Genomic DNA, 12,500 nt, shown 5'->3' on the forward strand with positions numbered 1-12,500 from the left:
GCTGGGACGGGATTCACCCGAACGAAGCGGCCCAAGCCCGAGAACACGGACGAGAAACGGGAAAGATCCGGGAGGCGGGGCGGGGGGGGGGGGGGTTCCACGGATGGTGAGGTCACAAGCCAGGAGCCCTCCGATAACACCTTAAGCCCAGTTGGGCAGCAGGAGGGTGCCTGCCTGCCTGCCTGCCTGCCTGCCTGCCTGCCTGCCTGCCTGCAAACTCAGTCAATATCCAATATCAAAGGGGAGGAACGGGGAAGGGAGAGAGGGAGGGAGGGAGGGAGGGAAGGAGGGAGGGAGGGAGGGAGGGAGGGAGGGAGGGAGGGAGGGAGGGAGGGAGGGAGGGAGGGAGGGAGCAGAATAGCGGAACAGACCGAGAGCGAGCACGTCTCCCAGAGAGAACGGAGGCCTTCGTCGATGAGTTGATGAAGGAGCCAACGAACATCGTCCCCAAACTTCGCAGGGTCCTTTCAGGAAAACCATAAACCCGCACAGACAGGGAAAGGGGAGGGTAGAGCAGAGCGGGGAGGTGAGCGCGGGAGAGCGGGACGACAGGAAGACAGACAGAAAGACAGAACGGCAGAAAGAAGGAAAGAGAGAAAGAAAAAAGAAAGAGGGGGTCAGGCAGGGAGGGAAGGAGTGAGGGAGAACACAGAGAGGCTTCTTCTGACAAACACAGAGTAGGTGCGCGGGTCACGCACTCACAGCACAAGTCTGAAAACCCACGGAGAAAGTTGAAAACAAGATGGGGAGAACGTGTGTACTCGCCCATCACTAAATCAAAGGAAAGGGCTGGGAACGTGGCTTAGTAGTACAGTGCTTGCCTAGCATGCACGAAACCCTGGGTTCGATTCCTCAGCACTACATAAAAAGCCAGAAGCGGCACTGTGTGGTTCAAGAGGTAGAGTGCCAGCCTTGAGCAAAAAATGAGCCAGGGAGGGACATTGTTCAGGCCCTGAGTCCCAAGTCCCACTACTGGCAAAAGGGAGGGGGAGGGAGAGAGAGAGAGAGAGAGAGAGAGAGAGAGAGAGAGAGAGAGAGAGAGAGAGAGAGAGAGAGAGAGAGAGGAGAGAAAGACAGACAGACAGACGGAAAGGAAAGGAAAGGAAAGGAAAGGAAAGGAAAGGAAAGGAAAGGAAAGGAAAGGAAAGGAAAGGAAAGGAAAGGAAAGGAAAAGGAAAAGGAAAAGGAAAAGGAAAGGAACAAAAATCAAAGTTAAACCAAACCAAACCAGAGCAGCTGCTGGGGAACGGGGAGGGGTGGAACTACACTATGCCCTGCCCAACCTCTCCTCCATGTGCTCCGACTTCGGTCCAGACAGCTAGGCTTTTCTAATCGGCTCCTCTGTAGCAGGATTCGGGGCAAGGGGCAATGAATCGAAATCATACAGGCATATGTTTCAGGATGGAGGCACGGCTCAAATGAAAGCGCTGCCAGCCCGCCCTGCCAGCCAAGTAAGAAGACCCTGACAGGTTCGATTCCCGGCAGCACTGGTGGTACGGTGGAGTCGGTCCACAAAGCCTCCGGGGACGCGCGGTGCGCGGCGGCGGCGGCGGCTGGAGTTTCCGCAGCAGTTATGCACACACGAGTAAGCGGCGGGGTCGGTGGGCAGTATGACACTTGTCAACTGCATTGCCACTCACGTGCCGTGCCTTTGGAGGGGGGCAGCGGGGAGTGAGTGGAAATCCAGGAGAAACGCACACACCACACAAACCCGCCCAAGCAGAGTGGAGGGGGAGGGAGGGGTTCCTATGTCGCTGGGGTGAAGGATGGATTGCTAGATAGCACAGTCCCGGTGGCCTTTATTTGGGGTCCACAAAGGGACGTATGCAGAAACGCAGGGTTGCAGGGGCGGGGGGGGGGGGTCCGCATCGCAGGAGGGGTATAGTGTCAGAGCCTGGGGCATGCCAAACACCCCAGTCCATCAAAAACAGGTAGAGCGCCTGTGCGCCTGTGAGTCTGTGCGCCTATCCACAAGGGAAGTTCACTCGTTCAGTTAGAAGTTCACTCGTTCAGTTAGCAAAAGAACAAAAATTAGGCCATTTGCAGGGAAATGGACGGACGGATGGATGGATGTGTGTGTGTGTGTGTGTGTGTGTGTGTGTGAGAGAGAGAGAGAGAGAGAGAGAGAGAGAGAGAGAGAGAGAGAGAGACAGACAGAGACAGACAGACAGACAGACAGACAGACAGACAGACAGAACCTAGACCAAGCAAGGGAAGCCCAAACTCAGAAATACAGACAGCAGACAAACAGACGAGGGCGCGTGTACATTTTCTCTCATACGAGCATGCTAGATCAAAACTCTAACCTATACAAGACTCTAGACAATCACAGTCTGTCAGAAGGTGTAACTCCTGTGAACATTCACGATACTGCACATAGGACGTGTTATCCAAAGGAATGACAGGGACGTCGGACCCTGGGTTTTCTGTTGGCATTTCTGGCAGCGGCGGGGCGGCGTTTCGTCGAGCTTTGAGTCTGTCTTTTCCTTTTTAACTGGGACAAGGGTAGGGGCGCAGAAATTGAGCCAAGTAGGGTGAACAAATGCATCCGTGGTACATGGCAAGCACCATATGGAAAGTTACCTGTGCAGTTTGTGAGCAGGGATGGGAGGCGGGAGCCGGGGGAGCAAGCAAAAGAAGGGGTAGAAGGGGTAGGAGAAAAGAAAGGAGGGGAATACGGGAGGGAGGGAGGGAGGGAGAACACTAAGGAAATGTACTGATTACTGCACTTATGAGATGTTAAGCCCTCTTTGCAATACCTTGAGATCATAGAACTACGGAACCAGTTTAAGGGGGGGGGGGGGGAACCCTCCTTGTAAATATAAAGGCGCCATTTAGCCATCGGACACCTCACCCAGACAGACCCCTTTCCTTGAAAGTGTGATAGGAAACCGTCTGTCCCTCCGTCCCTCCGCCCCACGCCCGTGCCTCCCTGCCTTCATCCCTCTCTCTCCCTCTCCGAGTAGATAGGATCAGATTACAGGCACGGGACACTGGACCCCCGACTCCAAGAAAGTTTCCCTGTTCGCTGATGTTGTTTCCCTTTAAACAAAACAGCAGAAGAGAGCCGGTGCTGCCACGTCACTACTCTCGCGAGAGTCTCCCGTCACCATTCTTGGCCATCAGCCCGCCGTTCCGCACATTGTCCGTTAGGTGGCGCCCCAGGAAAAGGAACAACGGCCGACCCAAGAACAATCAAGAGAAAACAGGCATCGGAAGGGCCCCGGGGTGCGAGTGGGGAGAAAGGCGCCGATTGATTTTTCACTCACTCACTCACTCACTTCACAGCATGGGGGAGGAGGGGGACCCGAAACCAACCAAACGAACAAGCAAAAATATCAAAACCACTTTCCCAGCTGGACACGTGAACGAGCTGACCGTCAGTCTTCCCTCCTCGGGGCCCACAGTCAGTTCCTCCGTGGAGGTGTCTCTTCACCACCCGAAGAATCCTACCCGATGGAGGAGGCCTGCTGCGGGGGATGGCACAGGCACGCACGCACGCAGGACCTCACCGCAGCTCAGTGCCTAGATGCCTCTGACCCCCATGATCACGAGAGGTCTTTTCCCTTTCTCCTTTGTTGCTGTGGTCATGTTTGTCTGTCCTGTTTGGTTTAGTTTAGTTTTGTTTTGTTCCTTTATCCGTGTCTGGGAGGGGCACAGAAGTGGAGGGACTAAGGGTGAACAAATGCTAAGGAGGTACTCTCTACGCAGTGTATTGGAAATGCATTACACAACTTGTGGGTGAAGACAGGAGGGAAAGGCCTGTGAGAGAGCCAGGGAAGGAGTGACACTGTCCCAAAAGAAATGTACTGGGTGGTTCTGGGGAATCTACTCTCCTTGTAACTGCAACCCACTCTTTTGTGCCTTCTGGGACTTGGACTCAGGTCCTGGGCACTGTCCCCGAGCTTCCCTGTGCTAGCATTCTATAGCATTTGAGCCACAGTGACACTTCTGGCCTTTTATTATTATTTTTTCTCTGTGTGTGTGGTACTGAGGAATGGAACCCGGGGGCTTCATGCATGCTAAGAAGGCCCTCTACTACTGCTGAGGCACATTCCTGCCCCCTGTAAGATTCTGTCACTATTATCAGCCTTTTTTTTTTTTTTAATTAAATTTTATCTACAAGCTGTCATGCAAAGGGGGTGCAGTAACATAGTAAGGCAGTGACTACATTTCATTTCTCGTGATATCTCACACCCTCATTTTTCTTTCCCTTCCCTAGACCAGGTAGGCATATAGACAATATGTAGCGTACCAAAATCATACACAGTAAACAAGTAGGAAATTCACGTAGAATCAGTCTTGTTTTTTCTTTCTAAACACGACACGGAGGAGAAATTATTCCTAAGGAATAGGTTTCCCTTAAAAGTATATACTCCCTTAAAAGTATACCCGAGCCCGTGCCAAGTTATCTGTGTATTTCTAAACTAGAGTTATCTGAGGGGCAGCGAAGGACCGTAAGCCACTTCTGCCGTGGCAGCATTAAAGCAAGAAAGCGACGCAAAGTACCTTCTCATTAACACACGTTCACTTATAAATCTGCACACAGAGGACATTAAACTTTACTAATGCACCGAACTGCGATTAACCTACGAAGGAGGCAAAATAGGAAAATCGGGGATAGAAAGTTTGGTTCATCTTCACCCAGTAGACCTTCTAAAGCTAAAGTGACATGAGTAACCCACAAATGTTTGTTGTGAAAATGCATACATACATACATACATACATACATACATACATACATACATACATACATACAGGAGTAGATGGAATAAAATATGATGTCCTTCTTTTAAAAAAAAAAAAAATGCCCAAAAGCCAGGAGTGGAGCTGTAGCTCAGCTGGTAGAAGAACCCTAGTCTCCAGGGGAAAAAAAGCTCAGGGAGACCACCTAGGCCCCAGAGGCATCTTAGGGCCCCATACCAAGAGTGACTGGAGATTCTTTGATTCCTGCGCCACGTTTCTAACAAACACAGATGTTTCTCCTGTCATTCCTTTGGAGGGAAGGGTAGAGGGAGAGGCAGGGGCAGGGGCAGGGGCAGGGGCAGAGGCAGAGGCACAGGCAGGCCCTGGCCTGACCTGGGCAAGAAGACAAGACAAGGCCCTTGACCTCCTTCCCCCCTTCCCCTTCTCTCTCCTCACTCCAGAGAAATCAGCCACAGGACATCACACACTCACAGTGATGGAGGGGCCTAGGGCAGAGTCCGGGCATGCCAGCCACCCCCATTCTGTGCCCGGAGCGACACTCCACCGGCAGGGGGCGGGTGGTAGCAGCAGTCTGACAAGTTTCAGCTAGGAGGAAGTCAGTCGTTTGCTGCCGCAGGGGGTGGCGGGGGAGAGAGGTGAGGGAGGTGAGCCCGGCAGAAAGGAAAATACCAGAAAAGGCTGACTTTAGGACCAAAGAGGCCAATTTCATAAACACAGAGGGAAGGGTGAGCCATTTCCCTGTGGCGTGCACGTGTCTGTGTGTGTGTGTGTGTGTGTGTGTGTGTGTGTGTGTGTGTGTGTGTGTGTGTGTACAAAGTTAGAAGTGCTGAGGGCTGTGCCGCCCCGCCCCCACCCGGCCAGAGAGCTCTGCTCTGTGTAAACTCGGGGTGGGGGTGGGCCGAAGGCTAGCCGAGCAATCCGCTCCTCCTGGAACTCTAGGCCACTTTCCTTTGTCTTGTAAATGTTCCCATGGCAACGGCTTAACAGCCCTGCTGATAAAAGGGAAAAGGGAAAAGGGAAAAGGGAAAAGGGAAAGGGGCTGGGGGGGGGGGGTGGGGACGAAGGAGGAGAAGAAGAAGAAGAAGAAGAAGAAGAAGAAGGAGGAGGAGGAGGAGGAGGAGGAGGAGGAGGAGGAGGAGGAGGAGGAGGAGGAGGAGGAGGGAGGGAGGGAGGAAGGAAGGAAGGAAGGAAGGAAGGAAGGAAGGAAGGAAGGAAGGAAGGAAGGAAGGAAAAAAAACGCCTGGCAGGCCGCAGTTGAGGCCCTGAATTCAATGGCCACTAACTAAATAAAACGGTTTTAAGAAAATATTAACGAAGAGTCCTAGGCATGGGGTGAGCAGGCCTAGGCCCCACCTATGAGATGTGTGTGGTGGGGAGGGGGTGCTGTGTTCCATTCCCAGAAAGAACCACCAGGAATTCAGAGACAAGACACCTTCCTAGTGAATGAATGAATGGGTGAGTGACTCCAGTGAAGGCACAGACACATCCACCTATTTTGTTTGCCTTTCAGTCCTGCTACCTGTTAGCATAATCACCCTCGTTTTAGGCAGACAGCCTGCCTTCCTCTTGGGTGACCCACAAACCAGGCCCGCCCGGTGACAGTCACCGGTTCCCACCCAACCTGTTGTTGCACCGCAAGCATGTTCTGCCCCGGTCCCTCGGCTATTTCTAGTGCCCAGATACAAAAAGTAGCGTCCCACCTAAGTGCCAAGACCTACAATGTTTTCACAGTCGCCCATTCCCACCTGCAACACACATACCCCCAACCCTAAAAGCATCAGCGACCTATTTCTGTCACAGTCAGGATGCCAATTCCCCGTCCCAGAGCTGTATTTCTAATGTTTAGGTAGTAGCTACAGAAGGTATAGTCCGAGCCTATGTGTCAGAGAGAGGATGCCGCCCCCCCCCCCAAAAAAAAAAAAAAAGCTGGCTATAAATCATCTGAAGAATGTCCTGTCCCAGATGTCTGGTATGTCCAGTGCCCAGCTGTAACAACATAAGACTTGCCTTTCCCAGCCCCTTCTGCCTTCAGCCTCCCTGATACTGTATCACTAGCCCCCTGACTGAAACATTTTAAAATGTTTCTTTCTTCCACAAGACTGTGTGTCCATATGGTTTCTGGGCTGGTGCTTATACTACCAACAACTGTTTAAACACACACACACACACACACACACACACACACACACACACACAATGTCAAAGCCCACCCATAGGTACAACCATGAATGGAAAGCACCCACAGGGTTATCTTTTAAATCCTGTTAGAAGCTCAAGCTACATAGTTACTTTGTTTCTTTTTTCTCCTTGTCTTTTCAGGGTTTGGCTTTCCTTTCTGCAGGTAGCCCTTAAGCACTGTGCGCCTCCCTGTCTGTTTCTCCCCTAAGAGGATGTATATCTTGTTTTGGCGTTCCACTGTGCGTGCGTGTCCAGAGCAGCTTCATAAAACAGGTCGAGATTACTTCTCCAAGGAGCCAAAGCCCCCCTTTGCAATCCCACCATGAAGTGGTCGCAGTGGCCTGGTTTGAGTGTAGGCATCAACTAAAAAATTACCTCCTTTAGCTTGTGCTTTTATTTCTCCTCTTTTCTTTTCCTTCCTAAGACTCCAAGCCCCCCAATCCCCCACCCCCGTATCCCAGAGCTCTCTATCTCTCACCTTTTCTTTCTCTGTAGTTTGAGCCCTGACTTGTATAACCCCATGAATCTCTGTGTCTTTTTTCTTTTTCTTTTCTTTTCTTCTCTCTCTCTCTCTCTCTCTCTCTCTCTCTCTCTCTCTCTCTCTCTCTCTCTCTCTCTCTCTCTCTCTCTCTCTGAGATCTGGTAACCTGGTGGAGATAAAAACTTAGGAAGAAGGGACTCTGGGGCTATCCCAGACGAAACCCCAAATGTTATGCCGAGTCGCGAGACCACCAAGAAGGCCACCGAGACTCAGAAGTTCCGAAATGAATGCAAAAGCAAGGCAAGACTTTATTCAAGTGGGTGGCGTGGCGGCTCGGGCCTCATCTTACCCGACACCCCCCCCCCCCCCTCCGACATAGCGGAGGTTAGGAGGAAGCCAGGAGCTGCGATTGCACAGGGCTTATAAAGGCAAAAAACAAAGTTACAGCAGTCAGGTGTTCAAGCAAGCACGATTAGGGCTCAGGGCTCGCGATGCATTCTTGTGGCGGTTAGAGTTAAGCATTCCCAGGCGGTTGGAGTTCTTGACCGGGTAGGCCCTAATAAGCGTGCCCTGGGTTTGCTCATAGTTTAAGCAGACAACAAAACGGGGGCTGCCTGAAAATGGGGTTTATTTTAACTCTTCATTCCACCCTTCGAAGAGAGGATGAAAAGGGAGGGAGGAAAGGAGGTAAGTAGGCAGAGAGAGAGAGAGAGAGAGAGAGAGAGAGAGAGAGAGAGAGAGAGAGAGAGACAGACAGACAGACAGACAGAGACAGAGACAGAGATAGAGACAGACAGACAGAGACTGTGAGTGAGAAACAGGAGCTACTCCACATTAATTATATTTATTTATTTATCTACCTACCTACTTTATTGATTTATTTTTGCCATTCCTGGGGCTTGAACTCAGGGCCTGGGCACTGTCCCTGAGCTGCTTTGGCTCAAGGATAACCATCTACCACTTGAGCCACAGTGCCAATTCTGTTTATGTGTTACTGAGGCCTAGGACCAGGGCCTCAGGTAGGTTAGATAAGCAAGCACTTTACCATTAAGCCACATTCCCAGCCCCCCACCCCCTGCATTCTTTAATAGAACTGTCTTGTTTGAGTGAGAAGTGAAGCCAGATAGCCTGGGGCTTGGTTATCACGCCTGAGGCCCTGGGTTGGATTCCTTAGTAACACACACACACACACACACACACACACACACACACACACACACACACACACTGTATTCATGCCCACATGAGCTAAAGAAAATGTAAAGTCAATTTAAGGCCTTGCTTCTCTGTTTTGAACATTAATGCTCGTGAGCAAAATGGATGCCAGCTGCGAGAGAGAGAGAGAGAGAGAGAGAGAGAGAGAGAGAGAGAGAGAGAGAGAGAGAGAGAGAGAAGGAAGGAAGGAAGGAAGGAAGGAAGGAAGGAAGGAAGGAAGGAAGGAAGGAAGGAAGGAGAAGCTGTCGGTTAGAATCCTTAGCACAACATAAACAGAAAAAAGGGGGAAGTGGAGTGGAGTTCTGGCTCAAGAGGTAGCCTTGAGCTAAAGAAAAAGGAAAAGAAAAAATTAACAAGAGCAGCAGCAGCAGCAGCAGCAGCAGCAGCAGCAGCAGCAGCAGCCAGTGTTCCATCCTTTAGTCCAAGACCCAGGACTGAAAAAAAGGTGTGGGACTGAAAACAATTTGCTCAGACAGACTTGAATTAGCAGCGTGTGATGCAAGGGTTGTCACAAGCTCAGGGATCATCACAGTACTGTACAGCAGCACCGATGGCTCCAGGCGGGCGGGCAGGAAGGCAGGCAAAGCAGAACTCGGTTCGGCCACGTTCCGGGGCTAGCGAAATCGCAGAGAGAGCTGTCGCTTCACTTGCTCCCTTGCTCTCTCGCTCCCTAGCTCGCTCCGTCCCCGCCCGCCGGCTTGCTTCCCCTCCCTTCCCCCCCCCCCCCACCCGTGCAATGGTACGACGGTGAGCGCGCGCCATCTAGTGTCCGCTTTCTGTAACCACAGTGCTTGTGAACACCAGTTTCCTCCCATGAAATGAATGAATGAACCACAGGCTTCCTACTCAGCCCGTGGGTTGATGCTTTACTAGCGAGCGAGGCCTCGGTGGAAAAAACGGCCACATGGCCTTCTCTTCCAGGGCGGGCGGCTGCACTGCCAGCCGTTTCAGCGAATGACGTGATCATCCAAGAAAATGAAAATAATCAATTCTTGTGCTCGGTGGGCTGTGTGCTTGGCGGGTGTCAGTCATTCAGCGCCGTGCCCCGCTGGCCCTACGTGTTGCATGGCGTCCGGTCCGTCCCCGAGTTCCTTCCCTTGTGCGTGGACAGACGGACGAACGGACGCACGGATGCACGGACGGACGGACGGACGGACCGACCGACCGACCGACCGACCGACCGACCACAGATGGCTTTCCACACAAACACATCCCATGTACTTTGCCTAGCTCGGCCCCCCCCCCCCCCCGACTCACACGCAAGCTGTTTGGGGTCTTAGGACTGGCAAAAGGAAAAAAGAAAGAGAGAAAAAAAAAAAAAAAGGAAAGAATCGGAAATAAATCAAGGTGAAGCCAAGGGGCACTGAATAGACATCAGCAATTACTGGGCAGAAAGGAAGTTCATTGCCTCACGTAGCAAAAGTAGGAAGAGGATTATGAATGAAAATCATAGCCGGTGAACTTGCTCAGGCAGTGAAGATGGGATTATTGGAGGACACAGAAGAGATGAGTGAAAAAACAGGGTGTACCAAAGAGAGAAGATACTTTATGTAGTGAAAAACCAAATGAACATTGTTCCTAAATGTAACCGAGTGACCCACCGACCACAGACAGACAGACAGACAGACAGACAGACAGACAGACAGACAGACAGACGCACGCACGCACGCACGCACGCACGCACACACATACGCAAGCCGGCGCGCCCGCGCCCCCACCCGCGCAGCCTCCCCCCCAAAATCATCCCCCTGCCCTAGCCCCCTCCCCTCCCCTCCCTTCCCCCCCCTGCCCAATTTAGAAACCTAGCATCAGAAATCCAATCCCCTTTCAACCTTGAAGTGTCATACAAACAAGCAAAACGCAGTGAGATTCAAGCAGAACTTTTATTTTGTTATGAGGGGTGGGGAGGGCTGTGAAGTTGGGGAGGGGCAGGGGACCGGGGACCGGGGACCGGGGACCGGGGACCGCGGATCGCGGGGACCGGGACAGCAGGAGGAGTCTCGCCTTCGATCTCTCCTGCTGTAGGCACATCACTGGTGCACTCACTGGATGGGATTCACGGCTGGCTTTGCTTGAGTGTTGAGGGCTGAGGGCTTTAGGCATCTCTACCTGGTCGGGCGTTGGATCCATCCATCCTTCCCTGCTGGGTTGGTTGAGAGATAAAAGAGATGTTATTAGGAGGTGCAGCGTCATCAGTCCCGCCCCTCCCCCCCCTTCTTTTTAAGTTTCGCAGGAAAATACCAGCTTGTCAGGGAGTGGAGCATCTCAGTTCAGGAAAGAACAGAGCTGTCTGTATGTAACCACACACACAGGCGCACACATGCACATCTCCTTGAAATGTATGTGTGCTCCCACCTCTCCCACAAAGAAAATCTGTGGCGGGGATGGGGGGGGGGGTCGTTGCGGGGCAGTGAATGTGTGAGTGAAGAAGGAGTTAGTCAAGGTGCCCGCTGCCGCATCGCGCCCGCCCCTCCTCTGACCCAGAGGCCGCGGCCGCCGCCGCCCCGCCGCCTACGTATGCCCACCGCCCCCCCCCAACCCCCTGCCGAGCCATCCGGCAGTGAAAAGGAATCCTGAATGGGGGGGGGGGGCGAGGATTAAAGAAAAGGAAAAATACAAGACAAGAGAAAAAAGACAAGAGGCAAAGATGGGGTACGGGAGGTCTGCATCTCGAGATTGAAACTCAAGACTGCAGCCCCGTTTATTCTTAACATCCAGCTTTTTATGCGGTTTGGGAACCAGGGAAAGGCATAGGGTTACCAAAGTTTAAGAAAATAAGAAAGCTTTTAGGTCGGTAAATAAGAGGAGGCAATAAAACAAGGCTGAATGGTAAACATAAACCAGGCGCCTATGGACACAGTAAAACATCTTGGTAAGTGCTGGCTGTCAATTAAGCCAAATCTTACCGCATTCCTTGTGATAACAGCACAGCCAGAGGTCAGGATGAGCTTAGCTGCTAGCTCGGCAATGAAAGGAAAACATTGTCTCGGATGCCACCCAACTGGTCGACCTCATTAGAAATAAAAATAAAAACAAAAAGATTAGCTCTAGCTAGATAAATAAATGAATGAATGAATGAATGAATGAATGTGGAGAGGAGGACAGTGCGCGCAGGAGCAAAGGTAAACAGCAGACAGACCTGAATCTTTATCATTACGAGCTAGTAAAGGAATCAAAACAAAACAACAACAAAAAAAAAACGTACAACTGGTCGACCTCAGAACTTTGTTCAGTTTGTCTTGGCGATGGATAATGCGTATTAAAAAAAAGTAATAATTGACAACTGGTCGACCTCAGGACTTTGTTCAGTTTGCCTCGGCGACAGTGAATGGGCTGGCAACTGGTCGACCTCATTAGAAATAAAAACCAAAAGATTAGATAGACAAATAAATAAATAAATAAATAAATAAATAAATAAATAAATAAATAAATAAATAAATGTGGAGAGAAGGGCAGTGCGGGCAGGAGCAAAGGTAAAGGTAAACAGCAGACAGACCTGAATCCTTATCTTTATAAGGTCGACCTCAGAACTTTGTTCAGTTTGTCTCGGTGACGGATAATGGAAGGAAGGGCAGGCAACTGGTCGACTTCATTTAAATAAACAAATAAAAAATAAGATAAACTCTCAGGAATAGATAAATAATAACAAAAAAAATTGTAAAGTGGAGAAAGCGAGAGCGCGCGAATGCACTCAAGCAAACACAAACAGCACAGCACGATGCGTATTTTTTTTTTAATTGACAAAATAAATCAAAAATAAAAATAAGTGGAAAAGGCGAGAGTGCGCGAGCACACAGGAGCAAAGACAAGCAGCGCAGCTTGATGCGTAGTAAAAAAAATAATAAATAGACAACTGGTCGACCTCATTAGAAATAAAAACCCAAAAGATTAGATAGACAAACAAACAAACACATTAGAT

The sequence above is a fragment of the Perognathus longimembris genome, unplaced genomic scaffold, assembly GCF_023159225.1.
Source record: "Perognathus longimembris pacificus isolate PPM17 unplaced genomic scaffold, ASM2315922v1 HiC_scaffold_4943, whole genome shotgun sequence".
Lineage (NCBI taxonomy): Eukaryota > Metazoa > Chordata > Mammalia > Rodentia > Heteromyidae > Perognathus > Perognathus longimembris.